Source organism: Lolium rigidum, chromosome 7, assembly GCF_022539505.1.
Source record: "Lolium rigidum isolate FL_2022 chromosome 7, APGP_CSIRO_Lrig_0.1, whole genome shotgun sequence".
Classification (NCBI taxonomy): Eukaryota; Viridiplantae; Streptophyta; class Magnoliopsida; order Poales; family Poaceae; genus Lolium; species Lolium rigidum.
In genome coordinates, this window is record NC_061514.1 from 302,676,430 (window position 1) to 302,701,422 (window position 24,993).

The 24,993-nt window shown below is 41.7% G+C and overlaps 1 long non-coding RNA gene across 1 annotated transcript; it reads right to left on the reverse strand.

Moving 5' to 3' along the window:
- Positions 1 to 23,301: 23,301 nt before the first annotated feature.
- Positions 23,302 to 24,765, reverse strand: LOC124679413. Its single transcript, XR_006994975.1, has 3 exons — positions 24,722 to 24,765; positions 24,406 to 24,618; positions 23,302 to 23,560 (listed from the first exon to the last, which is right to left on the reverse strand). It is a non-coding gene; the product is annotated as an uncharacterized LOC124679413 (long non-coding RNA).
- Between the last annotated feature and the right edge of the window lie 228 nt (positions 24,766 to 24,993).

A 24,993-nucleotide genomic window follows, 5' to 3' on the forward strand; every position in this document is an offset into this window, starting at 1 on the left:
TAGAACAAATTATGATCTTGATGCTTCATCTCTCGATGTCACTTGAGATACACTTTCTGCGCCCTGCTGAAAGGCGTTAAAGAAAAGCGCTTATGGGAGACAACCCATGTTTTTACTCCAGTATTTTTGTTTTATATTTGTGTCTTGAAAGTTGTTTACTACTGTAGCAACCTCTCCTTATCTTAGTTTTGAGTTTTGTTGTGCCAAGTAAAGTCTTTGATAGTAAAGTAAGTACTAGATTTGGATTACTGCGCAGTTCCAGATTTCTTTGCTGTCACGAATCTGGGTCTACCTCCCTGTAGGTAGCTCAGAAAATTAAGCCAATTTACATGCATGATCCTCAGATATGTACGCAACTTTCATTCAATTTGGGCATTTTCATTTGAGCAAGTCTGGTGGCCTAATAAAATCCATCTTTACGGACTGTTCTGTTTTGACAGATTCTGTCTTTTATTTCGCATTGCCTCTTTTGCTATGTTGGATGAATTTCTTTGATCCATTAATGTCCAGTAGCTTTATGCAATGTCCAGAAGTGTTAAGAATGATTGTGTCACCTCTGAACATGTGAATTTTTATTATGCACTAACCCTCTAATGAGTTGTTTCGAGTTTGGTGTGGAGGAAGTTTTCAAGGATCAAGAGAGGAGTATGATGCAATATGATCAAGGAGAGTGAAAGCTCTAAGCTTGGGGATGCCCGGTGGTTCACCCCTGCATATTCTAAGAAGACTCAAGCGTCTAAGCTTGGGGATGCCCAAGGCATCCCCTTCTTCATCGACAACATTATCAGGTTCCTCCCCTGAAACTATATTTTTATTCCGTCACATCTTATGTACTTTGCTTGGAGCGTCGGTTTGTTTTTGTTTTTGTTTTGTTTGAATAAAATGGATCCTAGCATTCACTTTATGGGAGAGAGACACGCTCCGCTGTAGCATATGGACAAATATGTCCTTAGGCTTTACTCATAGTATTCATGGCGAAGTTTCTTCTTCGTTAATTTGTTATATGGTTGGAATTGGAAAATGCTACATGTAGTAACTCTAAAATGTCTTGGATAATTTGATACTTGGCAATTGTTGTGCTCATGTTTAAGCTCTTGCATCATATACTTTGCACCCATTAATGAAGAAACACTTAGAGCTTGCTAATTTGGTTTGCATATTTGGTTTCTCTAGAGTCTAGATAATATCTAGTATTGAGTTTTGAACAACAAGGAAGACGGTGTGGAGTCTTATAATGTTTACAATATGTATTTTATGTGAGTTTTGCTGTACCGTTCATCCTTGTGTTTGTTTCAAATAACCTTGCTAGCCTAAACCTTGTATCGAGAGGGAATACTTCTCATGCATCCAAAATACTTGAGCCAACCACTATGCCATTTGTGTCCACCATACCTACCTACTACATGGTATTTATCCGCCATTCCAAAGTAAATTGCTTGAGTGCTACCTTTAAAATTCCATCATTCACCTTTGCAATATATAGCTCATGGGACAAATAGCTTAAAAACTATTGTGGTATTGAATATGTACTTATGCACTTTATCTCTTGTTAAGTTGCTTGTTGTGCGATAACCATGTTTCTGGGGACGCCATCAACTATTCTTTGTTGAATATCATGTGAGTTGCTATGCATGTCCGTATTTTCTGAAGTAAGAGAGATCTACCACCTTTATGGTTGGAGCATGCATATTGTTAGAGAAGAACATTGGGCCGCTAACTAAAGCCATGATTCATAGTGGAAGTTTCAGTTTTGGACACATATCCTCAATCTCATATGAGAATAATAATTGTTGTCACATGCTTATGCATTAAAGAGGAGTCCATTATCTGTTGTCCATGTTGTCCCGGTATGGATGTCTAAGTTGAGAATAATCAAAAGCGAGAAATCCAAAATGCGAGCTTTCTCCTTAGCCTTTGTACAGGCGGCATGGAGGTACCCCATTGTGACACTTGGTTAAAACATGTGCATTGCAAAGATCCGGTAGTCCAAGCTAATTAGGACAAGGTGCGGGCACTATTAGTATACTATGCATGAGACTTGCAACTTGTAAGATATAATTTTCATAACTCATATGCTTTATTACTACCGTTGACAAAATTGTTTCATGTTTTCAAAATAAAAGCTCTAGCACAAATATAGCAATCGATGCTTTCCTCTTTGAAGGACCATTCTTTTACTTTTATGTTGAGTCAGTTCACCTATCTCTCTCCACCTCAAGAAGCAAACACTTGTGTGAACTATGCATTGATTCCTACATACTTGCATATTGTACTTGTTATATTACTCTATGTTGACAATTATCCATGAGATATACATGTTACAAGTTGAAAGCAACCGCTGAAACTTAATCTTCCTTTGTGTTGCTTCAATACCTTTACTTTGATTTATTGCTTTATGAGTTAACTCTTATGCAAGACTTATTAATACTTGTCTTGAAGTACTATTCATGAAAAGTCTTTGCTTTATGATTCACTTGTTTACTCATGTCATTACCATTGTTTTGATCGCTGCATTCATTACATATGTTTACAAATAGTATGATCAAGGTTATGATGGCATATCACTTCGGAAATTATCTTTGTTATCGTTTTACACGCTCGGGACGAGCAGAACTAAGCTTGGGGATGCTTGATACGTCTCCGACGTATCGATAATTTCTTATGTTCTATGCCATATTATTGATGATACCTACATGTTTTATGCACACTTTATGTCATATTCGTGCATTTTCCGGAACTAACCTATTAACAAGATGCCGAAGTTGCTTGTTTTCTCGCTGTTTTTGGTTTCGAAATCCTAGTAACGAAATATTCTCGGAATTGGACGAAACGAAGACCCGGGGGCCTATTTCGCCACGAACCTTCCGGAAGACCGAAGAGCATACGAAGTGGGGCCACGAGGTGGCCAAACCACATGGCGGCGCGGCCAAGGGGGGCCCGCGCCGCCCTGTGGTGTGGGCCCCTCGTCTGGCCCCCGACTCTGCCCTTCCGCCTACTTAAAGCCTCCGTCGCAAAACCCCTGATGCGGAAAAACCACGATACGGAAAACCTTCCAGAGACGCCGCCGCCGCCGATCCGATCTCGGGGGATTCTGGAGATCTCCTCCGGCACCCTGCCGGAGAGGGGATTCATCTCCCGGAGGACTCTACACCGCGATGGTCGCCTCCGGAGTGATGAGTGAGTAGTTCACCCCTGGACTATGGGTCCATAGCGGTAGCTAGATGGTTGTCTTCTCCTCATTGTGCTTCATTGTTGGATCTTGTGAGCTGCCTAACATGATCAAGATCATCTATCCGTAATACTCTATGTTGTGTTTGTCGGGATCCGATGGATAGAGAATACCATGTTATGTTAATTATCAAGTTATTACATATGTGTTGTTTATGATCTTGCATGCTCTCCGTTACTAGTAGAGGCTCGGCCAAGTTTTTGCTTTTAACTCCAAGAGGGAGTATTTATGCTCGATAGTGGGTTCATGCCCGCATTGACACCTGGGACGGTGACGAGAAAGTTCTAAGGTTGTGTTGTGCTTGTTGCCACTAGGGATAAAACATTGGCGCTATGTCCGAGGATGTAGTTGTTGATTACATTACGCACCATACTTAATGCAATTGTCCGTTGCTTTGCAACTTAATACTGGAAGGGGTTCGGACGATAACTCGAAGGTGGACTTTTTAGGCATAGATGCGGTTGGATGGCGGTCTATGTACTTTGTCGTAATGCCCAATTAAATCTCACTTGTACTTATCATGACATGTATGTGCATTGTTATGCCCTCTCTATTTGTCAATTGCCCGATTGTAATTTGTTCACCCAACATGCTTTTATCTTATGGGAGAGACACCTCTAGTGAGCTCGTGGACCCCGGTCCATTCTTTAATACTTGAAATACAAATCTGCTTGCAATACTTGTTTTTACTTGTTTTCTCTGCAAACAATCATCTTCCACACAATTCGGTTAATCCTTTGTTACGGCAAGCCGGTGAGATTGACAACCTCACTTCGTTTCGTTGGGGCAAAGTAATTTGGTTGTGTTGTGCAGGTTCCACGTTGGCGCCGGAATCTCTGGTGTTGCGCCACACTACATCCCGCCGCCATCAACCTTCAACGTGCTTCTTGGCTCCTCCTGGTTCGATAAAACTTGGTTTCTTTCTGAGGGAAAACTTGCTGCTGTGCGCATCATACCTTCCTCTTGGGGTTGCCCAACGAACGTGTGAAGTACACGCCATCAAGCATATTTTCTGGCGCCGTTGCCGGGGAACGAAGAAAAGCTACTCCACAAAGATTTCTAACTCCCACGTCAACTCCGCGCCAGCAGCATATTTTCTGGCGCCGTTGCCGGGGAGATCAAGACACGCTGCAAGGGGAGTCTCCACTTCCCAATCTCTTTACTTTGTTTTTGTCTTGCTTTATTTTATTTACTACTTTATTTACTGTCTTGCACTCTATATCAAAAACACAAAAAAATTAGTTACTTGTTTTACTTTACTTAATATCATGCATGTTTTTATTTCACTAGTTAAGCATAATGGAAAACAACAAAAATATGAGAGATCTTTATGAACTTTATCTTGAATTAGGACATGATGTGTTTGAAGAGAGAATTAAAAAACCCATGGAACTTTATATGCATGCTAATGGGAATGTTATTACTATAGATGCTTTGAACACCATTGTTGCTAATGCTATGGAAAATTCTAAGCTTGGGGAAGCTGGCTCTGATGAGCATGATCTTTTTAGTCCCCCAAGCATTGAGGAGAAAATTTTATTTTATGATTACAATATGCCTCCTATATATGATAATAGCCACTTTGTTGAATTTGCTCCCACTAAAACTAATAAAATTGATTATGCTTATGTGGAGAGTAATAATTTTATGCATGAGACTCATGATAAGAATGCTTTATGTGATAGTTATATTGTTGAGTTTGCTCATGATACTACTGAAAATTATTATGAGAGAGGAAAATATGGTTGTAGAAATTTTCATGTTACTAAAACACCTCTCCATGTGCTGAAATTTTTGAAGCTACACTTGTTTTATCTTCCTATGCTTGTTACTTTGCTCTTCATGAACTTGTTTATTTACAAGATTCCTATGCATAGGAAGCATGTTAGGCTTAAATGTGTTTTGAATTTGCCTCTTGATGCTCTCTTTTGCTTCAAATACTATCTCTTGCGAGTGCATCATTAAAGCTAGCTGAGCCCATCTTAATGGCTATAAAGAAAGAACTTCTTGGGAGATAACCCATGTGTTATTTTGCTACAGTACTTTGTTTTATATTTGAGTCTTGGAAGTTGTTTACTACTGTAGCAACCTCTCCTTATCTTAGTTTTGAGTTTTGTTGTGCCAAGTAAAGTCTTTGATAGTAAAGTAAGTACTAGATTTGGATTACTGCGCAGTTCCAGATTTCTTTGCTGTCACGAATCTGGGTCTACCTCCCTGTAGGTAGTTCAGAAAATTAAGCCAATTTACGTGCATGATCCTCAGATAAGTACGCAACTTTCATTCAATTTGAGAATTTTCATTTGAGCAAGTCTGGTGGCCTAATAAAATCCATCTTTACGGACTGTTCTGTTTTGACGGATTCTGTCTTTTATTTCGCATTGCCTCTTTTGCTATGTTGGATGAATTTCTTTGATCCATTAATGTCCAGTAGCTTTATGCAATGTCCAGAAGTGTTAAGAATGATTGTGTCACCTGCTGAACATGTGAATTTTTATTGTGTACTAACCCTCTAATGAGTTGTTTCGAGTTTGGTGTGGAGGAAGTTTTCAAGGATCAAGAGAGGAGTATGATGCAATATGATCAAGGAGAGTGAAAGCTCTAAGCTTGGGGATGCCCCGGTGGTTCACCCCTTGCATATTATAAGAATACTCAAGCGTCTAAGCTTGGGGATGCCCAAGGCATCCCCTTCTTCATCGACAACATTATCAGGTTCCTCCCCTGAAACTATATTTTTATTCCGTCACATCTTATGCATTTTGCTTGGAGCGTCGGTTTGTTTTTGTTTTGTTTGAATAAAATGGATCATAGCATTCACTTTATGGGAGAGAGACACGCTCCGCTGTAGCATATGGACAAGTATGTCCTTAGGCTCTACTCATAGTATTCATGGCGAAGTTTCTTCTTCGTTAAATTGTTATATGGTTGGAATTGGAAAATGCTACATGTAGTAACTCTAAAATGTCTTGGATAATTTGATACTTGGCAATTGTTGTGCTCATGTTTAAGCTCTTGCATCATATACTTTGCACCCATTAATGAAGAAACACTTAGAGCTTGCTAATTTGGTTTGCATATTTGGTTTCTCTAGAGTCTAGATAATATCTAGTATTGAGTTTTGAACAACAAGGAAGACGGTGTGGAGTCTTATAATGTTTACAATATGTCTTTTATGTGAGTTTTGCTGCACCGTTCATCCTTGTGTTTGTTTCAAATAACCTTGCTAGCCTAAACCTTGTATCGAGAGGGAATACTTCTCATGCATCCAAAATACTTGAGCCAACCACTATGCCATTTGTGTCCACCATACCTACCTACTACATGGTATTTATCCAGTCATTCCAAAGTAAATTGCTTGAGTGCTACCTTTAAAATTCCATCATTCACCTTTGCAATATATAGCTCATGGGACAAATAGCTTAAAAACTATTGTGGTATTGAATATGTACTTATGCAGTTTATCTCTTATTAAGTTGCTTGTTGTGCGATAACCATGTTTTTGGGGACGCCATCAACTATTTCTTGTTGAATATCATGTGAGTGGCTATGCATGTCCGTCTTGTCTGAAGTAAGAGAGATCTACCACCTTCATGGTTGGAGCATGCATATTGTTAGAGAAGAACATTGGGCCGCTAACTAAAGCCATGATTCATGGTGGAAGTTTCGATTTTGGACATATATCCTCAATCTCATATGAGAATAATAATTGTTGCCACATGCTTATGCATTAAAGAGGAGTCCATTATCTGTTGTCCATGTTATCCCGGTATGGATGTCTAAGTTGAGAATAATCAAAAGCGAGAAATCCAAAATGCGAGCTTTCTCCCTAGACCTTTGTACATGTGCATTGCAAAGATCCGGTAGTCCAAGCTAATTAGGACAAGGTGCGAGCACTATTAGTATACTATGCATGAGGCTTGCAACTTGTAAGATATAATGTACATAACTCATATGCTTTATTACTACCGTTGACAAAATTGTTTCATGTTTTCAAAATAAAAGCTCTAGCACAAATATAGCAATCGATGCTTTCATCTTTGAAGGACCATTCTCTTTACTTTTATGTTGAGTCAGTTCACCTATCTCTCTCCACCTCAAGAAGCAAACACTTGTGTGAGCTGTGCATTGATTCCTACATACTTGCATATTGCACTTGTTATATTACTCTATGTTGACAATTATCCATGAGATATACATGTTACAAGTTGAAAGCAACCGCTGAAACTTAATCTTCCTTTGTGTTGCTTCAATGCCTTTACTTTGATTTATTGCTTTATGAGTTAACTCTTATGTAAGACTTATTAATACTTGTCTTGAAGTACTATTCATGAAAAGTCTTTGCTTTATGATTCACTTGTTTACTCATGTCATTACCATTGTTTTGATCGCTGCATCCACTACATATGTTTACAAATAGTATGATCAAGGTTATGATGGCATGTCACTTCGGAAATTATCTTTGTTATCGTTTTACCGCTCGGGACGAGCGAGAACTAAGCATGGGGATGCTTGATACGTCTCCGACGTATCGATAATTTCTTATGTTCTATGCCATATTATTGATGATACCTACATGTTTTATGCACACTTTATGTCATATTCGTGCATTTTACGGAACTAACCTATTAACAAGATGCCGAAGTGCCGGTTCTCGTTTTCTCGCTGTTTTTGGTTTCGGAAATCCTAGTAACGAAATATTCTCGAATTGGACGAAACAAAGACCCGGGGGCCTATTTCGCCACGAAGCTTCCGGAAGACCGAAGAGCATACGAAGTGGGGCCACGAGGTGGCCAAACCACATGGCGGCGCGGCCAAGGGGGCCCGCGCCGCCCTGTGGTGTGGGCCCTCGTCGGCCCCCGACTCGCCCTTCCGCCTACTTAAAGCCTCCGTCGCGAAACCCCGAGGCGAAAAACCACGATACGGAAAACCATGCCGAGACGCCGCCGCCGCCGATCCTATCTCGGGGATTCGGAGATCTCCTCCGGCACCCTGCCGGAGAGGGATTCATCTCCCGGAGGACTCTACACCGCCATGGTCGCCTCCGGAGTGATGAGTGAGTAGTTCACCCCTGGACTATGGGTCCATAGCGGTAGCTAGATGGTTGTCTTCTCCTCATTGTGCTTCATTGTTGGATCTTGTGAGCTGCCTAACATGATCAAGATCATCTATCTGTAATACTCTATGTTGTGTTTGTCGGGATCCGATGGATAGAGAATACCATGTTATGTTAATTATCAAGTTATTACATATGTGTTGTTTATGATCTTGTATGCTCTCCGTTACTAGTAGAGGCTCTGGCCAAGTTTTTGCTTTTGTCTCCAAGAGGGAGTATTTATGCTCGATAGTGGGTTCATGCTGCATTGACACACAGGACGAGTGACGGAAAGTTCTAAGGTTGTGTTGTCGTTGTTGCCACTAGGGTAAAACATTGGCGCTATGTCCGAGGATGTAGTTGTTGATTACATTACGCACCATACTTAATGCAATTGTCCGTTGCTTTGCAACTTAATACTAGAAGGGGTTCGGACGATAACTTTGAAGGTGGACTTTTTAGGCATAGATGCGGTTGGATGGCGGTCTATGTACTTTGTCGTAATGCCCAATTAAATCTCACTTGTACTTATCATGACATGTATGTGCATTGTTATGCCCTCTCTATTTGTCAATTGACGGATTGTAATTTGTTCACCCAACATGCTTTTATCTTATGGGAGAGACACCTCTAGTGAGCTGTGGACCCCGGTCCATTCTTTAATACTTGAAATACAAATCTGCTGCAATACTTGTTTTTACTTGTTTTCTCTGCAAACAATCATCTTCCACACAATTCGGTTAATCCTTTGTTACAGCAAGCCGGCGAGATTGACAACCTCACTTGTTTCGTTGGGGCAAAGTACTTTGGTTGTGTTGTGCGGGTTCCACGTTGGCGCCGGAATCTCCGGTGTTGCGCCGCACTACATCCCGCCGCCATCAACCTTCAACGTGCTTCTTGGCTCCTCCTGGTTCGATAAACCTTGGTTTCTTTCTGAGGGAAAACTTGCTGTTGTGCGCATCATACCTTCCTCTTGGGGTTGCCCAACGAACGTGTGAAATACACGCCATCATCGCCGCGCCCGAATGCTCCTCGCCGGGTCCAGAGTGAGGTCTCGTTCCCGTCCGTTGTGCCTTGTCGTCGATCCTGGGCGTCAGTTGTTGCTGCTCCTGTTAGCTCTTTGGCCTCAGCGGATACAAAATCTGCTTTGGAGGTGCAAGCTAAGTTGCTTCAGGAGGCCGTCCGTCCTCTTCAAGAGGCTGTTGACTCCTTGCACGGTTGGATGCTTGCGGTTGGGGGCTTTCTGGAGCGGGCGGAAGCTGTGTTGGGTAGGCTCTCCCAGACGCCTGTTGATCCATTGGTTCCTCCTGTTGTTGGCAAAGTGGGCACGAGCGGAGCGAGCCTTCATGGTTTGGTTCTCTCCTCGAGCTAGGGCGAGCTCGGCAATTATGGCTCCGGTCATGCATATCTTGCCTGAGCTAATGGAGTTGTGTGGTGGTGTGCTTACGCCTCCTTTCGTCGAGGAAGCGAGGCCCGGCTCACACGAGTCCTCGGATGTGGCTTCTCCGCCGTGTCTTGGCTTTGAGAAGTGTGATTTTGTTGACGCTGCAGTCTCTCTCTTGCCTGAGTTTGACAGGCAGGTGGTTTCTATTGGTGACGAGGTTTCGGAGTCTGGACTGTTGTCGACGGTGCCTGGAGCGGTCGTCGCCAGAGAAGTTTGTGATTTTCTCGCTACCTTGGCTATTGCCTACCCTGGACCTGCAGTTGGCTGACGGGTGCCCCCTATGTCGTAGCTTGTCCTTTGCGGCTCGATGTTGGACTGTCGTGTTTGAGTGTTTGTTAGTGTCGCGATGTTGGAGTGTCTTGGTTGTGGGTGTGTTGTTTGTGTGGGCTTGGCCCTGTTGCTGTAGGTTTTCGCTCGGTTTTCTCCTAAAAACTGAGCACACTCTTCTTAATTAATAGATGGGGCAAACCTTTTGCCTCCATTTAAAAAAAAAAGTTTTTGTGGGTGTGACGCTAACCACACTGCCCACTTATATGGGGCAGAGCACACATGCTAGTTTTTTTAGAGTTGCCTTTGGATCAACTAAAATTCAGCATTTTACATGACATCTTTCGAAATGATTTTAATGTTTTCGAGTAATTCATAAAGCTCTGATTTGTTTTTAAAAGCTACCAATCCTGCAAACCATCAGCTCCCTTTCTGTCAACTCAGCGTTACTGTGGGACGCCCGTTCGGCTCGACAATCGGCTGGAACGCCTTTCTAACAGGATGAAAATTGATGCACTGGCACAAGTTCAGGGCCGGGTAAAATGTGATATGGTTCATATCTACACCACTCTGACCAGGTTTGGTACAGCGGAATACAATTGGGATTCCACCTACTAACCTCTTGATACTAACACTTCCTACACGTAAGCAATACTTCACACCCAGTAACACTTACCACTTCCCGTGTTGTAGATATCGATACATTTCTCAATAGCCGTGTTCAAATTTTACAACATTTGATTTTTTCAAAATCTCATATGCACTATACAACGGCAAGGACGGGTACATTTTTTGAAGAAACATCAGGGACTCTTCTGTAGTTTATAGTGATCTTAATATAATGTACATTTACAGAAGACGAAAAGGAAATATACTGCCTCTGAAAACAAAAACTTAATTGTAACTGTTCACCAAACGAATGACATATAGAGTCAAGGTCACATATTTGTTTTTTCATATCATGCGAGCTCCAGCTGTAAATAATGCCATTGCAATAACACAAATACCATATTTAGCATTTATGATGATAGCAAAGTAAAATTTGTGAACAAAAAAAATGTTGTAAATTGAAGGATCCCTCTCAGCTCTGAAGAATTTGCAACTAAAGTAATCATAAGATTGCTCAAAATAATGTTTTGTTTCTAAGCTGCTTGTATTGACGACTTCTCTTCTCTTCGTAAAGGAGAATTTGACCAAATCAACTAGTCTTAGTGTGTATCCCTGGCCGGTAATCATTACGTTAATGTTATTACATGTATATATAAGGCAATCTGGTTCTTCACCATAATCTTGTTAGAGAGATTAATTTTGTATAACAAGGCCAAATCTTGGCCGCTGCTGTCCGGACAATGTTGATATAGAAACGAGCTCGTGTGTCAGTAACATAGGTTGGGGGGAAAAAAAAAGATAACCTATATATATTGTTGATCAGTCACAAGAATATCCACTTGCTTCTAGATCAAGGAAAGAAATATCAGATCAACTTTTCCCCCCTCCCGCAGCAGTAACAGGCGTACGCTAATATAATTTTGTCTGCCAATCTATTATCTGAAACGGTTTTTTTTGTCTTTTCAAACTCTAATATGCATATTGAAAGACATGGCTAATCAGTGTGGGGAAACAATACCGGCAAACCTAACTATATAGTAAAGGAAGATCAGATCGAGTCTGGGACTCTGGGTGTATCACCGCTTAGTTTCTGGGGTTCTGCCTACCCCGTTCGAAAGTCAAGCCTCCATCTTCATCAACAGTCGTATCATTTGCCGGGTGTTGCGGGCGCGGGCGCAGTGGCTGTGGCTGTGGCGGTGGGGGCGGCGGTGGTGGTGCTGCTGACGACATCCAGTTGCCCATAGCCAGCAGTGACGAGCTTGCCTGAAACAAAAGACACGTACGATTATTAACGTAAGCAGCACAGGCACATGCATGACTATCCTAAATAGACAGATTTTAAGCGGACCTGTTGTCTTTGCAGTTCTGAACTGGTCAGTTGATCGCGGCTCGCGTTGGAACTTCACTACGGGAACCAGTCAAGGTGCCGACGGCCAGATCCTGTGCCGACGGCAAAATATCGGGGCCGTCGGCACAGGACTCGATCCGGCCAGGCCAGCAGGTCAGCCGTCGGCACAGGTATACCGTCGGCACATGAAGGTACGTGCCGACGGCAACCGTCGGCACAGTTTTGGCCGTCGGCACAGCCTCTCCGCCACGACGGCGAGCTAACGAGCGTTAGGCCTGTGCCGACGGCAAAGCCGTCGGCACATATTTTCAGCCTCGTGCCGACGGCAAAGCCGTCGGCATAGCTATTTTCCATTTTACCACATTAATCTTCAAAAAATCATAACTAAATCATTATAATTCAGAAAAATACAAATAATATATCAAAATTTTCAGAAAAATAAGGTCTATCTTGGAAAAATATCAAACTTGCAATATTTAAAATATCTCAAAGAACCTTCTCAAAAATGAGCTATTATATCCGATGTTTTATGGCTTTCACACAGAACAACCAATGTTATGGATAGAATTGCGGCATAGTTTGTGATAATGTGCTCATATTGTGCACACATGTGCATCTTGGGATGTCTTACGATGTTGCGGGAGGAAGTTTTCCATTTCATCGCACGGAAAACCATTTTCCATTTTTGTGGTGTCGAAAACGGGGTGTTTTGTGAAGCAACCACCAAATTAAAGTTTCACATTGGTAGCAACACATTTTTCAAAAATACTAGACCACATAAGATGGACAATTTATTAACCGGTGTATCTGGAACCTTTCCGTCCATCCCTCATGAAAAAGACAAATTCTGCCAGTATCGGTAGGAGGCCGACCAGATTTGAACTACGGGTACATGATATAATGCTCAAGATTTTTTGTAAAAATGATTTTTAGATTCAAAACATGCCATTTCATCGAGAGATCCGAGTGCAAGTTTGGCGAGCCTCAGCCCGGGCAAAGGATCTTCATGCCCGCAGTTTTGAATATAGTTTGAAACGGGCATAAAAAATTCGAAAACGATCCAAACAATGCGAAACCTTCGCGTGGTGTCATATTATGTGTCATAGTTGCAAGGAAAAATATTAAAGTTGGTAAATTGAGAACATCACAAAAAATCCTTCACAAAATGAGCTATCATGTTCGAGGTTTCATGACATTTAGGTCAAATGACCAATGTTATGGATAAAATCGTGGCATAGTTTGTGATAATGTGCCCATATTGTGCACACATATGCATATTGGTATGTCTTACGATATTGCAGGAGAAAGTTTTCCATTTCATCGCACGAAAAAACCATTTTCCATTTTTGAGGTGCCGAAAACGGGGTGTTTTGTGAAGCAACCACCAAATTAAAGATTCACATAGGTACCAACACATTTTTCAAAAATACTAGACCAACTAAGATGGAAAATTTCTCAACCGGTGTATGTGGAATCTTTCCGTCCACCCCTCATGAAAAAGACAAATTCCTGCCGAATCGGAAGGAGGCCGACCAAATTTGAACTACAGGTACATGATATATTGCTCAAGATTTTTTGTAAAAATTATTTTTAGATTCACAACATGCTATTTCATTAGAGATCCAAGTGCAAGTTTAGCGAGCCTCGGCCCGGGCAAAGGATCTTCATGCCCGCCGTTTTGAATATAGTTTGAAACAGGCATAAAATATTCAAAAATGATCCAAACAATGTGAAACCTTCGCGTGTTGTCATATTATACGTCATATTTGCAAGGAAAAATATTAAAGTTGGAAAATTGCGAACATCACAAAAAATCCTTCACAAAATGAGCTATCATGTTCGAGGTTTCATGACATTTAGGTCAAACGACCAATGTTATGGATAGAATCGCGGCATAGTTTGTCATAATGTGCCTATATTATGCACACATGTGTATCTTGAGATGTATTACGATGTTGCAGGAGGAAATTTTCCTTTTCATCGCGCGAAAAAACCATTTTCCATTTTTGAGGTGCCGAAAACGCGATGTTTTGTGAAGCAACCACCAAATTAAAGTTTCACATTGGTACCAACACATTTTTAAAAAATAGTAGACCACCTAAGATGGAAAATTTTCCAACCGGTGTATCTGGAACTTTTCCGTCCATCTCTCATGAAAAAGACAAATTCCTGCCGAATCGGTAGGAGGCCGGCCAGATTTGAACTACTAGTACATGATCTAATGCTCATGAATTTTTGGAAAAATTATTTTTAGATTCAAAATATGATATAGATGTCATATTTGGATTCCTCTCATTTTTCTAATAGATTTAGACATATTATTTGTCAAATTTTGATTTACAGATTTAAAGATATTAATTATTCCATATTAAATAAAAAAAGAAAAAAATCATTTTATTGTCCATTTGAATTCAAGATTAATATACTTATTCTTGTAGTTTATGTAGATAATTGTTTGGAATTCAAAAAATAATGATGTGCAACATCAAGTAATAAGGGTTAATAGTATTGATATGGTATTATTGTCAACAAGGTGTCATTTCTTTCATGGAATCTAGTCTAAATGGAACCGAGAAGTTAAGCGTGCTAGGGGTGGAGTAGTGTGAGGATGGGTGACTCACCGGGAAGTTTGACCATGAGTGGAATTTGACATAATATTAAGTGTAGTTAGAGTTAAAATGGTGCATGTGAGAGATTAAAAAAATTGGGATAAAAAAATTTGAATTTTTTTTTCGAATTTTTTGAATTTTTTTTTTAAAAAAATTTGAGCCAGAATTACCAAACGGCGTTATTTCTATGCCGAGACGGCCAGCCTGTGCCGACGGCAACTTTGCCTGTGCCGAGGCGTTATTGTGCCGACGGCAAGGTGCCGACGGCTGCCGTCGGCACAAGCCTGTGCCGAAGGCAACGCAAGCTGTGCCGACGGCCGGCGGCCGTCGGCACCTTGACTGGTTCCCGTAGTGCTTGGACGAGCTTGGCGACACTCGCCTACTTATATACATATAAGACCTGGACACTCTCGATGCAGGATGCTCTTGGAAAATCATGTATTTTTCCTGCCAGCGAAGGAAGAAATTAACACCTTAATAGTAACAGCTATGCCGGAAATGAAGTCGCTCTACCGGTACTGAAAGAGAGTAGATTCGGGCATATCTGGTATGAGTAGTATGTTAATAGCATGTTTCTTTTCTTCTACTGAAACGAGTAATTGCGTTTAGATTTTTTTCTAGGACGGCACATGCAATGGATTGGCCATGGTGAGCTGTCCAACATGCAAATCACGTCCATTGGCCATGAGCCATCGTGAGCTGGATTATGTTCGGACTTTGACTCGTAATAGGTACGTGTGGATATATAGATTAGTACTCGCACACCAAAATGTAAGACGTCTAAGAATTATTCAAAAATTAAATCTTACTAACTTTGACCAAATATATAGAAATAAGATTTACATCTACAATATCGAATGAACAAATTAAAAAAATATACTTTAGGGCGAGTTTATTGATATTGATTCAGTATTGTAAATGTTCACATCTTTGTGTATAAACATGATCATTACGCACATTACATTCTAGGATGAAAGGAGTAATGCAATTCAGACTTGGTAGCCTTGGCCTCGTGTATAATACCAAGATGTGCAACACAATGTAACCTATAGAGACTAGATAGTAGCATGAGTAAAGGGGAGCCAGAGGCAGCCAGCGGTAGATGCAAGTACACAAATAGGCTAAGTGTTGCGGCAATGTGGTATCAAATTGAAGGATCGCCCGTAATCATGGCTCGCAAAGTAGGCGAGTTCATCAAACATCGTAAAAAAAATATCAGTGTCGTTATCGGTTGTGAGATTGATTGTTTCTCGGTAGGTATGGACTAGCGCGTATAATAAAAACAAGTAACATCAAAAAGTGATTCAGAGGTTAAAGGTTGTTCATCTAGAGGAAGATGGAATGATCAATGCTATAGGAAAGTTCACCGGTTTGGACCATCATGGCCAGGCTTCAAAACTAAATCTATCAATTACAGGCGTAATTACTGAAAGCAATGGAAATTAATTCGGGAGAAAAGATCGGTATTGTCGTGCGCCGACCACAACGATCACGGGCAAGTGACATCCAGAAAATCGACGTGTAACATTGGACGCCAGATCGATCCGTGACTCACAGTCCCGCACGGCAAGCATCAGTGCAAGTGGCCCGGCGACATGGACGAGGTTAGTGTGGCAGCTTGCATGAGATGGCATGGGGATCGTGCTTTCCAGGTGCTAGGCGCGGGTCACGTCTTGGTGCGATCGGTAATAAGCAGACATATTCATGTGGTAAAAATGGCAGGAACAAGTCCCAGTTGCATGTGTCGTATCGAATCAATTTTGATTTACCTTTTGCGCTAAGGGTACACGACAAGCGCTATAGGAGGAAAAGTTCCTGAAAATACAGAAACACGTACAGCAGGAGGATTCGCATCGGTTGGAAGGAGCAGCGCAAGTGCACGATCAGATGCGAAGATGCATGAATATTTCAAGAAGATGGGAGGATAAGTTGCTGAGGGAGACGGGGCCACGTGTTTGGAGTGTGTTGCTCAGGCAGATGTCGAGCTCCTCTTCAGCCTTCCTCTCCGAGGGCCGAGATATGGCGCACTGCCCATGACCAAATGTTGTTATTCCTACACATCGCGCCACTAAATCGATTGGTGATAATGAAGGAGAGGATAATGACAATTATGGGCGCGGATTTGTGAATTGTGAGACCAGTCCAGAGGCGAGGAAGGTGAGATTGGCGTACATCAGCCAATTCCTCGTTTTTCTCTGCCAATTTCTGGTTTTTCTCCTCGGATTTGGATTTGGAACTTAGTGTTCATCTTTCACATTCCAAACTCCGAAGAAATGCTCGAATTTTGAGAGGATTTGACTGGGGCCGGGGGCAAATGATTTGAAGGAAAAGTGCATCCGGTGAGCCCAACTTTCTGTCGGCGGTGGAGAAATTTGGGTATGATATTGTTGGTACTGCGGGGGATGCAGAAGTGAGGGGCGAATAGAAGAAACTGAAAAATACTCAAAGAAAATTATCAATATGAAGAAGCGTGCAAATACGATGGTTCTAGTTTTTTGTGTAATTGCTCTCGTTTTTGTTTGTTTCATGATCATTAGTCGTTAGACATTGTAAAATGTGTTTGTGTAATTCACCAAGCTTTGTAACCCTAATGCTATGGATGGTCTGTTGTCTGGATCAGCCTCAATTCCGTCCCATTTTTACCCGTTTTGGATCATTTTCAATTTGTCAGTATTAAGTGTTGGCCCTGGTAGGATGATTTTTGCTAGAACAGGCCAAGCCCAAAAACAAATGAAGCGTGTTATAAAATATCCAATTATAAATCAATCCCGCGTTATTTGCTGCACTTGAATGCTACGCAAATTGCTTTGCGGACCTCCCATTTTCGACCGAACGCTCACAAGTTCTGTTGTTCCTTGTGATAGAAAAATGTGCCCAAGGAACACCACGTGTCAATGAAACGATTTATAAGCTTTGTTTATTTTCTTGTCCAATGTTTCCTTTCAGTTATAAACATAATATCTCATGTTTTTTATTTACGTTTTTGAGCTTTGTTTATTTCTTTGTGTAGATCTTTTAACCTCTATGGCCATGGTTTGGTGATTTGGTCGTTTGAGTCTAGGTCATTTTGAGTAGTAGTCAAGGAGTTGTATTAGAAAAATATAAATAAAATGAAATAGATATCATTGAAAATGAACTAGTCCACGAGTGGGATTTAGACGGAAGGTTTTGCTAGACGTGTAATTTTGAGCTTGCATAAATTACACTTGTGTAATTCGATATTGCAAGACTTTTTTTTGGGGGGGGGGGGGGGCTTTCTTGATGCACACTTTTTGTGTACTTTACTTTTGCCTTGGTGACATGTAGTGTTAACTTGGCACAAATTACTTTTTGCAAGAGAAACGGCATAGATAAATTACATAAGCACCATTACATGAATATCACATTTATATAATAGTTCATGACATGACACAAAGTATAGTTAAGAACGATAAAAGAACCTAACAAAGACGTCCTCATAATCCTCGTCGGCATTGCTTCACCACCATCTTCACGGACACCGTTATCTTCCCTACTCCTCCTCCGCGTCGACGTTGTTGGGGTAGGGGAGGGTATGCATGCGCTCCGGATGGGGGAAATGCACTCCAAGTTGGTGAAGATGTTGTAGGTGGTGAATGCGATGAACTCTCAGCCTTGCCAATAGCCATGGCCGAGGAGGTGGAATGCGTCGAATGGGTTGGTGAAGCTAACAAGGAGGGTGAATACGAACCCGCCGCGGTCACGGACCTCCTGGAAAAGGTAAATCACTCATGCGCCTCGTGGGAGGTGGGCAAAGCCGGCGTGAAGGAACAATCAAGTGAGCTCGCTCGCACCCCTCCACCCTGAGATTGCCTTGACCTGGAGGGTGTTCTCGACTAGGATGCCGTGGGGGTGGAGCACCTCTGGAGTGGTGGGCACAAGATGGAATGTCGGGATGGTGTACTCAAAATTGCCTTGAAATCTTGGAAACAAACATTGCTAGGGTGGCTTTAATGAACAAGAAGGGGTCGAATAGACATGTATCTGGTGCTTCGAGTAGAGAGGAAGAACCCATTTAAATTGAGCGGATGCGACACTTGATCTGGATGTGGTTCTAACATTTTGGCTAGTCTAATTTTAATCAACCTTGCGGGTTTCACGCTGCACAACATCGTCTTTTGCACTGTAAACATGACTAGAGGGTCCCTTTAATTTCTCTGGTGCGACAAATTTGGAATACTCGGAATCAAACCTACCATGTCGAGGCAAGCATGCATGGCATCTTCGCGGTTGTTCATAGCAGTCACACCAACTAGAACATGTAATCCATATGTGTGAACCCGTAATCAGAGCGCAGAACGAGCCTCTAGTGGATCACCTTGGAGAACGCTAGCCGCCAACCGTCCCAACAATCCAACGGCTAGGAGCCATCTTCTTGCATCTATAACCAGCCTTCTAGAAGACACGATCCAACGACCACAACTACTTTAAAAAAAAACAGTAAAATACAAAACATGCCCGCACCATCTTATTCTATGTATAAGTTATGAGAAATAAACATGGATTTCACACATATTCATGAAAACGCTTTCACACAAGTGAGCTATCTCGATCGAGGTTTCATGGACTCCAAGGGAGATGAGCTAGGGTTTAGCTTTTTGAAAATAAAATATATCAAAAACTTGACCCAAGTTTCATGTTGGAGTGATTAAGAAGGACCCGAGCCTATCTTATATTTTTTCTTATTTTTGAACTTATTTTATAGTGGTTTTCTATTTAAGTGTCATTCTTGAGGAACCTAGGGGTGCACGGTCCTACGGGTAAGCCCCCCCCCCCATCTCGTGGTTGACTTGACTTCAACACCACAGGCGACCAGGCTTGGTCGAGAAGTTCCTTGGAGGAATTGTAAATCGGACGGGGCCTCTCGACTGTTGGAGATATGCCCAACAGGCAATAATAAAAGTGGTTATTATATATCTTTATGTTTATGATAAATGTTTATATACCATGCTATAATTGTATTAACCGAAACATTGATACATGTGTGATATGTAAACAACAATGAGTCCCTAGTAAGCCTCTTAACTAGCTTGTTGATTAATAGATGATTAGTTTCATAATCATGAACATTGGATGTTATTAATAACAAGATTATATCATTATATGAATGATGTAATGGACACACCCAATTAAGCGTAGCATAAGATCACGTCATTAAGTTATTTGCTATAAGCTTTCGATACATAGTTACCTAGTCCTTTCGACCATGAGATCATGTAAATCACTTATACCGGAAAGGTACTTTGATTACATCAAACGCCACTGCGTAAATGCATGGTTATAAAGGTGGGATTAAGTATTCGGAAAGTATGAGTTGAGGCATATGGATCAACAGTGGTATTTGTCCATCCCGATGACGGATAGATATACTCTGGGCCCTCTCGGTGGAATGTCGTCTAATGTCTTGCAAGCATATGAATAAGTTCATAAGAGACCACATACCACGGTACGAGTAAAGAGTACTTGTCAGGAGACGAGGTTGAACAAGGTATAGAGTGATACCGATGATCAAACCTCGGACAAGTAAAATATCACGTGACAAAGGGAATTGGTATCGTATGTGAATGGTTCATTCGATCACTAAGTCATCGTTGAATGTGTGGGAGCCATTATGGATCTCCATATCCCACTATTGGTTATTGGTCGGAGAGAGTTCTCACCCATGTCCACATAGTTCACGAACTGTAGGGTGACATACTTAAGGTTTGATGTTGTAATAGTAGAACTTGAAATATGGAATGGAGTTCGAAGTAATTGTTCGAAGTCTCGGATGGGATCCCGGACATCACGAGGAGTTCCGGAATGGTCCGGAGAATAAGATTCATATATAGGAAGTCATATTCCAAGTTTGAAAATGATCCGGTGCATTTATGGAAGGTTCTAGGACTCCACCACCATGGCCGGCCAACCCTAGGGGATGGAGTTCCAGGTGGACTCCACCTAAGGTGGCCGGCCACCCCCCCCCCCCAAGGAAAGGTGGGAGTCCCACCTCAAGTGGGAATCCCACCTTGGGTAGGTTTCATGTCATATGGAAGGTTTTGGTTTGGGGTCTTATTCGAAGACTTGTAGACCAACTCTTGGGTGTTCCACCTATATAATGAGGGACAAGGGGAGGGGCCGGCCACCACAAGCCAAAGCTTGGCCGCACCCCTCAAGTGGCCGGCCACCCCCGCTCCCAAACCCTAGCCGCCCCACCTCCTCCACCTCTCCCGCAACGCTTAGCGAAGCTCCGCCGGAGTTCTCCATCGCCACCGCCACCACGCCGTCGTGCTGCCGGATTCAAGGAGGAGCTACTACTTCCGCTTCCCACTGGAACGGGGAGAAGGACGTCGTCTTCATCAACACCGAACGTGTGACCGAGTACGAAGGTGCTGCCCGATCGTGGCACCGTGATCAAGATCTTCTACGCGCTATTGCAAGCGGCAAGTGATCGTCTACCGGCAACAAGAGCCTCATCTTGTAGGCTTTGGAAATCTTCAAGGGTGAGTCTCGATCATCTCCTCGTTGCTCCCATCTTCTAGATTGCATCTTGGCTTGGTTTGCGTTCTCGCGGTAGGAATTTTTTTGTTTTCTATGCAACGTATCCCTACATCGACACCCTAGAGAAATAACGCAGACACCATTGTTAAGCTTTTTAGGTTAGGCCTAACCAGAATCTGGGCGCCCAGACACTGCAACACGCATGGATGGGCCACTAAACAACATTGAGAGCATGTACACTGCAGATTGACGCGTGGGACTGGAACTTATGGTAGCCCCTCGCCATTGTAAGAGGAGTTTCATGGGAAAAGTGTCTTAATTTGACTCTTGGGCACCAGTGCTCGTGCTGTTAAAAATAAATAGAAAATCACACATATTTGTTTAAAAAAAATCTAAAAACAAATCTGGACATACTAAATAAATTAACCTACAAGTGTGTAAAATTTTAATTTTAAATACTTTATATTTTACGATGCACAAAAAAGACAAAATCTGTTGAAATTTAGAGATTTGAAATATGCATAACCAGATCCACATGTTTGTCATTTTTATGCAGCCCAGAATATTTTGTATTTGAAATTAAAATTTGGCACGTTTATGAGATAATTCATTGGATGCACCATGATTTTTTTTCTAATTTCTTTGAAACATATAAATGTGATTTTCAATTTTTTAAAACAGCAGGAGCCAAAAATCTCTTTGGAGTTTCATGCCAGTACCAAAAGGGGATGATGCTTAGAGGGGAAGAAAACAGCATAACATCGTGGGAACAATTCTGCCACTAGGCATTGCACTCCTTCCACCACAGAGAAAAAGCACGAAGCCAGTTGGGACCTCCATACCCCCAGAGATGAAAGAAACACTTGAACTGAAAACATTCATAAGCCCTCAACTTCACAATATGAAAGCCAACAGCCTTAGAGGAGACTTGAAGGAGCAAATCTGATCAGCTATCAGAGAAACCTTTAGATCTCCAAAATGCCCACGAATGGCCGCCACTAAGGCCAAAGAAACCATATCTTTATCCAGATGGAAAGAAGCACATCCAAATGAAACAACCATCATAAAATGGTCAGATACAATGAAAGGATGAACCGAAAATTGAAACAAGGAATTGATCTCCTTAGCAAAAGAGACACCATGCGAAAAATCCAGATCCAAAACATGTGAAGCATGCACCGCCATTGAGGATGGATCAATAGGGTTCAGATCAACAATGCAATCATGATCAGCATATACTTTCATTTCCAATAAAGAATCATGAACCAAAAGTTTTTGACCCCTCAAGATCAGCCGGTCATAAACATTTACACAATGGCATGCAAAAATGGATCGCGGAACCATATCTGATACATTCAGAGGGAGAAAACTTACGAGCATTCATGACGATTCCTTCAGAGGCAAGGAGATGGATCTTGCTCTCCTTGGGAGAAACCACCTAAAACCCCGAGTAAATGTGATCCTGATTCTTGAGAAGACGTGTGCAATACCGAGCCGTACACCTCCAGCAGGTTGGAATCGATAGATCCACGAGACACATGATGAGAGGAAGGGAGAAATGGTGAAGGATGGTTGGAAAGAGATGGTGCCAGCGTGGCACTGGTGACTTCAACATGATCTCCTCTTGCGCTCTCTGCCCCTTTCCTTGGTCGGGCAAGGAGGATTTGATGCTCAGAGCAGGCAACTCATGGTTTATATAGCCAAGTCCGGAAGTAGTCGATGCGTCGATCAGACAAGGCATTTGGTTCGAATGCCGAACGGATCGAGCTACGACCCAAGAAATGCAACATACCAAGCGAATTACGGACAATGTAAACGCCACGTGCCAAACCATGGAAATAGTTCGTATTCCATCTGTTCGCTTATATACGATGTTTTAGTTTTATGTAGATTCATCTTTTTGTGTGTGTATGTAGTCTATTTTATTGGGTAGATTCACTGATTATGTAGATCACTTTGAAAGGTTTAAAACGTCTTATATTTATGAATAGATGGACTACTTAAATATTAGCTATAGAAATCCCGAACGGATTGAGCGATGAACGAAGACAAACAACTCGTACGAAACGATTGACGGACAATAAAAATGTGACGTACCAAACCATTAAAATGCTTCGTACTTCATTATTATGTATAGTTTTCTCACACAATAACACTGATAATGGTGTCATTTTACATATGCAATATACATTCTTTTTGAACAAATAGTAGGCTCAACAGTAATATTTATTGACTTTAATATAATTAATGTAGGTGTACAATACAGGAAAGGAAACACAGCCTACTATTTCTTCAAATAAATAGGAAAAGAAGGTAGTAGGATAAATTCACCACACAAATGGCATATACTCATGATAAGTATTTAATTCTAACTGTTCACCACACAAATGACATATACTCAGGATAAATATTTAATTGTTCACATATTACTTTCTTCAGAGTCATGCGACACCCACCTTTAGAGCGGCTGCAATAACACAAATACCATAGTGAGCATTTACGATGATAACAAAGTAAAATTTGTAAAGAAAACAAAATCTTGTAAACCGAAAGGTCCCTCTCAACTCTGAAGAATTTTCGACTAAAGTAATCATAAGATTGTTCACAATAAAATTTTGTTTCGAAGCTGCTCCCTACTGACCATTTATCTTCTTTTCGGAAATGGGAACTTGGCCAATTCCCCTATTTTTGTGTGTAGCCCTACTAATCATTCCGTTAATGGTATTCCTGTGGTTCTTCACCATGACAAATTCGGGAGGTACCACGCGGTATCGGTACTTTCTACAGACAAAAAGGTTCCTCCGTTTAATCCATTGTTGAACTGTTGTGGATCTCCCTCCTCGGATTGTGCCTTTGCATTATGGAAAAACCTGCGCTGACAATGTTTTGCTGTCCTAGTTAATAATGAAGATGGATAAAGGGGAGAATTTATTTGGCCAGCAACAAGAACCCTCGGCGTACCCACCAGTGAAACTTGAGGAACAGGGAGAGCATCTAGACTAGGTTTGGGTGTTGTGGCGCACCTAGACTGCAATTCATCGCTTCGCGGCATATGTACGGTAGTCGTGGGTTATTATACCTAATATGAGAGCGAGAGAGACGATCGACTCGGGGACGATCGCCACAAAGATGAAGGGGTGCGAGGATGATTGGCTAGCAACAGGCTCTCTCGACACATCCGATGGGGATCTACTATGCGGTACCAGCAGATTATAACCACCGGATGCACATAAAATGGTCAGTTGGGAAACTTTGCAAGCACGTGAGAACTTGCCTAGTAAAGGAAAATCATATTAAGTCTTTGCGCATTACCTTTTAGTTTGCGGGTCGACCCTTTCTGAAAATCAAGCCCCCTGTTTTTTTATCAACATAAATTTCATTTTTAACTTTCTGCGGCGGTTGCTGCTGCTGCGGTAGTTGCTGAGGTTGTGGTTGTGGCTTTTGCGTCGTTTGTTGTGGTGGCGGCGTTTGTGGAGGTGGCGGTTGCGATGGCTTCTTGTCCATAGCTAGCAGTAACGATCTTGCCTGAAAACAAGAAAGAAGTACGAGTGTACGGCGATTAACAAAAGCAGCACAGTTATATATAATAATTATCCTAAGTTTATGAGAGCTAGTTGTGTTCCCGGACCTGTTTCGTTGGCAGTTTCGCACTAATCAGTTGCTCGCGGCTCGCGTTGGAACTTGGAAGAGCTTGGCGAAACTCGCCTACTTATATAGGACGTGAACACTTTCTCTGCAGGATGCCTCTCGAAAAATCATGTATTTTTCCTACGAATCAAGGAAGAAATTTACACCATAATTAATAACATCTATCTAGTTGCTCTACCTGTTCTGAAAGAGAGTAGATTCGGGCATATCTTGTACGTTAATATCATCTTTCTTTTTTTCTACTGAAACGAG